The sequence below is a fragment of the Limulus polyphemus genome, unplaced genomic scaffold, assembly GCF_000517525.1.
Source record: "Limulus polyphemus unplaced genomic scaffold, Limulus_polyphemus-2.1.2 Scaffold1268, whole genome shotgun sequence".
Taxonomy (NCBI): Eukaryota; Metazoa; Arthropoda; class Merostomata; order Xiphosura; family Limulidae; genus Limulus; species Limulus polyphemus.
The window spans coordinates 16,405-22,826 of record NW_013666878.1 but is presented as its reverse complement, the minus strand read 5'-3'; positions in this window follow the sequence as shown (position 1 = coordinate 22,826).

Sequence of the window (6,422 nt, the reverse complement as noted above, 5' to 3'; positions counted from 1 at the left end):
ATGATTCAACTGAGACTAAACAGTTCACACTATTATGAAATTGAATAGATTCATTATCAAAACACTGCTAAAAATAAATCAGACATATATTTATTGTAAAATCAAACTCATTCGCCGAATGTAAACAAACCGCGCGATTGCATAAACGTTTATCTATGGCATGGAACGCCAAAATCCGATAAATAATTTTAAAAAATGTGTTTCTCAGGAAGAAAAACGGAGGTTTTCAGGACTTTTCAGAAATTTCCGGATATATCCCGAAGACTTTCATTATTAACTAACTAATAGTCCAAAATTATCTCCAGTAAGTGTAAAAATTAATTCAAAGAAATATTCAAATCAGTTTTAAATACTATAATTTATGTAAAAACTATGTTTTTTTAATGTAAATAATCTGCATAATATGTTAGTTGTTGATGCCATCAACATCTAATAAACTCAGAATGCAGGAGATATACACTGATATACTCAAATGAGAAAAGACACATATTATATACTTCCTATGTACTGTTCTGCTACTCATGTTATTGAATATATTTATGTGGCTTGCATGTTATTTTCCTTAACTTCTGTCACTTCAATATTGTTTTAGCTTTCTCATTCATTGTGAAACATCTATTTTTGTGTCAATATTCGTAAGTTGGTTTCTGATAAAATACAGAGTATGACTACCATTTACTATTTATAATATTTGTTTATAAAACCTAAACCTAAATGTCTAAACAAATGGTAAATTTCAGAAAAATTTATATTATCAATTAAACAGTAGATCAGCATGTAAATCCCTATCAAAATTAAAGTATAAGGCAAAGAAAAAAAGTAACAAGAATCTTCCACTTGTGTGTCATTCAGTTGAAGACTTCCAAATTCCTTTTCTAGAAAAAAAACAAATTTTACAGCCTTAAAGCATAATGAGTACTAACAAAAGAAAAGCACCCAAGAAAAATAAACACATTTGATTTCATTTTTCCAAACTGTTTTCTGAGATGAAACAACATAGAAAAGGCAAAAATGAATAATTTGAAATCAATTTTCCTATACTGAAAATGTATTTCTGATAGGTACTTCCTTTCACTTGCAAGATTAGCTAGAATCCCACAATGATTAGGAGGAGGCACCAGTGCGAGAGAAGAATAGATGTACCCTCTGAAAGTGCCTGAAGGATACCTGCGTAGAAGAGAGAGAGAGAGTCAGATCTGAAGAGGGGAACCCGCACCACTTCTGAGCCAGGTATACTTTTCACCCATATGTGGAGTGTGCAAGATATCAGGGCAGAAAATGAGAGGATCACATCTGAGTGGGAGAGAATGTGGTAGGAAAGTGATCCTAACCAGAGAAAGATATTGTAACTCAATCCCACAATAAAAAAAGTGGGTAAACAAGGATGCACCCCTGGATATAGTGGCTAGGGCATCGTGAACCATATTTAGTAAGTCAAGTACATCCAAAACCTCTTCACGGGGTACTGACATCCTCACGAGAGTAGGATGAGGATCATACCATCTTCACCTTAAACCCAAGAACTGGGGAATTGAGAAACACTTCAATTACCGGGTATGACAGGAGGATTAGCTCTGAGCTATTGATCCAGGAACTTGACATCTGGTATCGAAAGGATGTCTATCACATGCAATCAACTCCCCCAACCATGAAACAGGCCAGGACCTACCAAATGGCAATAAAATCCCCGTAAGAAGAGAGAATGAGGGATAGCCAAGGACAGATCTGGAACAATCCCACGTACCACCGGTGTGACCCACAACACAGACGGAGGAAATAAAGGGAAGAAGATAGACAACCCTAAACCTGTGTGAGGACTTATGTTGATTGGTTCACTTTAAATCCAACACCAGGCCACGGGGTACCAACATCCACACATTGGTAGGATGAGGGCTTCCAATTGAAGGGGTGAACTGCATTTTCGACAGCTTAACTCCTGTGGTTGTGTAAATGGTGTCAGGAGGCCCTGTCATCCAGCAAGGTGATGGTTCAACTCCTCTGGAGACTACATCTCATCTGCGTCAGCAGAACACCACTACCGTACTCTCGACTGAATGGTTATAGCCATCTTTTTGTGGAACCCATTCAGGAGGGTGCCTCCATGGTCAACCACCCCAGCAGCTTGGAACTGGAAAGTGGTAAGGACTACCACATTCCACTAGAAAAAAGAGCGTGAATACGCAGTGGATAGTCCAGAAGAACATCATCATCGGAGACAGTGCAATGGGTGACCACGAAACCCTATTTTGAAAAGCAGACCATACTGATTTATTCAATCAAGGCATGGCAAGGATGGGCAGCTATCCCCTTCACGGGTAGTACAGTCCGGAATGAGCATATTTATGAAGCAAAAACATTGCAAGGTTATTCACCTTCAAGGGATCTTGTGGAACACCCTATCTCACTGGTGAGAATTGTGAAGCCATGGAAGCGAGCACAATTCAACATGGCTGTACAGTGCAGGTTTCAATTGAAGGATACCTGGTCAGGCAACATTTGCCACAAAGCGGGATCCAAATAGCGAATAATGAAGCAAGAGTACCTGAAAGGAAAGAAATAATGAATAGAAACTTACCCATCTCATCTGGTGAGCATAGAGGGAGTCACATGCATCACGTGAGTGTACTATGCTTCTATTGGTGAAGAGGTGACACATGATAATTTACATGAGACACACGTTGGAATAACTTGATGAAAAATGGTCACAGGTGGTAGATGAAAACCCAACAAGGAAGAAACTGCAATATGGTGTAGATATGGGGAGACGAACGTAGGAGTTCTCCCAATAGCCGACAAAAATGAGTTGCCAGGGAATAGGTAAGGATGTCAAATCTGATGAGAAGACACCTGAAACAAGGTCCAGGAAGAAGATGATAAAGAGGAGTAAGCCAATGGGATCAAAAGCTGAATGCAATTGGTGAGGGTGGAAGGAGAAAGATCTTGGCTTGAGGAAAACTGCCCAGGAATAAAGAGGTGGGAGCGGGCATCACGAAGAGGCCATAAGGGCAATAGTATAATGAAGAGCAGAGACCATACACAGGAGTCGATCTGGATCGGGACAAGGATGAAGATGGGAAATGAAAGGAAGAGAATTAGGCAAAAGGAGGAGTTACCTCCCCTAGCCACTGATGTGTTGGGTAGGAAGGAAAGATCCATATAAAGGAGAAGAGAGGGAGTTGGAAAAATGTACAAGAAACATCATGGAAAACAAATCCGACCTCTGACGTACACAGGCATAGAGGAGAAGTAATTATGTTTGAATGGAAGGTGAAACACGAGGAAAGTGATGCAAACGAAGGGTAAAGTGAGGGAATAAAAGATCACATGAATATCCCAGGTCAGAATGGTGGGCAGTCAGGGAGGATGACTAATTCAGAAGTAATGTATGAACATAGTAAGGATAGGTGAGGTAAAAACTCGTGGTATTGGGGAAAAAAACAAAGGTATGGGACAAGGCTGCCCGATAACCCAAGATCGAGGGGACGGAAGACTCACGGTCAAAAAATCATGTTAAGCCTAATCGAATGGTATAGAATAAAAACAATGAAGACTAATTACAAATCGTAACATAACTTAGTATTAACTAATCCAAATAAGCATATGTTATGGAATTTAAATAATTACAGAAAACAATATTAATTATAAAATTGTAAAACCTCATATCTTTCCAAAGTCAATGGACTGTATGGCAAATGGTGGACCACGAAGCAAGGTCCGACACAAAGAACATAGAATCCCTAAATTGGGAATGGAAACTACATAATGGAAGTGAAGAATCAAACACTTGAATCTGGTGGTGGAAAAAGGCTATCAAGATCTCCATCCGCTCGAACAGGGCCAGTGACTAGTAGGAGGAATTATGGGCAAGAACCAAAGAAAGAGGCAGATCTAAAGGCTATTAAGATATCCGCCCACTTGAACAGGGCCGGCGACTACAGGAGGAATTGTGGGCGAGAACCAAAGAAAGAGGCAAACCTTTTTAATGTTCAATCTGCCAGACGATAAACACCAGTAAAAACTCACACCTGGTCACCCATGCCTGTGAGATAGCGCTAGTCGTAGACGTGATCGCCGAAGTGGTAACATTAGTTTCAGAGTGCAACTGGAATAAGCAGAGATAAATGAAGGAGTATTTCAAATTCCAGAAAATCTGGAAGTTATAATAAATGAAAACCACTTCGTGAGTATACTAAATATGAACATGAAACAGTAAAAATGACAAAAAAAGTCAGAGTACAAATGCTGCAAAAATGAAAAGTGATAGTTTGGTAGAGATGCATAGAGGGAGTCACATACATCATGTGAGTGTACTATGCTTCTATTGGTGAAGAGGTGACGCATGATAATTTACATGAGACACACGTTGGAATAACTTGATTCCAATAGAGGGGGGGCAGAAAGCTTGTGGCATGCGTAAGTAAAACGTTTGAATATAGGGGGAAACAATGAACGAGAATAGCTAATATTGTGAACAGAGGGAAGAAGTATCATATCAGAAATCTATATTCAAGAAATTTTAAAAACAATAGTAGTAATGAGACTACAGGAAACAGACTTAGGGCTCTGATTTACTCTCTACTTATACACAAAAATCTGAATTTTTACATTACAACATTTCATTTCACATACATTTATCTATAAATTTTGTGCTACAATGTTCTGAACCTACCAGTAGATGATCCAGATGGTTTAGTAAAGAGAAAAAAAGTGTCTGCATCAGGGGAAGGTTTCAACTGCCATTCTTCTTCTTCTTCATCCTGAAATGAACAACAACAACAACAACAACAACAAAAAAAAACAGTTAATACTGATGTGAAAATATTTAATAAAAAATAAGCATCTAGCAGCATACCCATGAAATGTGTTCATTTTGGAATTAAATAAAAAAGACAATACAAATCAAATACAAAGTTAAAACAATTCTGATATTCAAACATCCTTATCCTGTAAGTTACAAAACTTTTAGTTTATTATGAAACTTCAACTACAATTTCTAAAAAGGAAAATGCTAATTGTAATTATCAAAACATACTTTTGTAACTGATAAAAATTTAGGAATTTACTTGCTAGCTAAAACATTTTCATTTTTCAGATATTTTATAGCATGGAATTTGCAAACAGTCTTACTCTGACCTTTTACTATAACACCACACAAACTTTTTAAGTGAGCTGTTGTTAAGTTCTTAATTTTGAGAAGCTTCACAAATTAGTTTTACATCATAAAAGAAAGAGAACAGATCAATTAATATATATATATGAAACAGCATAAATTTAGTTTAAAACTTGTAATCATTTTTCATGTGTTACATTTCCTGCCTAGCACAGCAAGTCACTCTGAGTATCATAAAATATATAGCAAAAAAATTCTTACTATTTTAAAATGTGTGTGAAAAATTATTTAAACCAACCAAAAACATGATATGATTAATACTGCTGGAATTCACATCCTGGAAACTTACCAGGTTGGCAAAGCAGTTCAAATTCTATTGAACATTACCTATCCTCTTGTATTTTCAATAAACTTAATTTGCTTACAGGACAGGAGCATTATAACCAAACAAAATTTAACCTAATATCTATTGGTCAAGTCTACATGGCCATCTCCTGTTTTTCAAACACATTTTTCTAGACTATCTATGCACCAAGTTGTCTACAAGTCCATAATTTTGTTGGCTACAAGATTCCAAATGAAATACATAAAATGTAAATAAAAATACATTAATTAATCCCACTAATTACTACTGGAGTTTCCTTTGTATTTACATAGAAAGTGAGTGACTTCACTCTTTTTTTTTTTAGTCAGTTTTTTACACTAAGTGTTGCAACAGGCAAAAATATAAAATTACTTGAATAATATGATGGGATATATAGACCCCACTAGTAGTGAATGTGTTCATTTACACCAAAACAAATTGGTGGTTTGAGAGTTAAGTAAATAATATCAACAAAGTCAATTTTATGACTGGATTTTCTAAACTTGACCATACAAAAAAATATGTACTTTTTTTTGTTACATAAAAATTGTACCATTTCACATGCAATACATATAAAGAGCTTAACAGTTAAATAAATTTAAAATTAATAAATACCATGATAGTACATAACTATTTCTAATTCCAGAAATTTATGTGTATCTATAGAAAAAGTTGTTCTAAGCATAGCAAAAGGTCGAACAGGCATGGTTTGTTTACAGATTTTTATCTATCTACATACAAGTACAAATAACATACTTTGTTTTGTTTGGTATTTTTACAGATTTTCTATATTACATTGAGTGATACAGCAGCAACATATTTATTCTGTATTACACATTTCACAGGGTGATATTTAACAAAAATTAAATGGGAATTACAATATTCAGTGTAGAATTCAACCATGACAGCATAGATGAAATGGTCCTTGTTTTTTTGTTATTTTGTGAT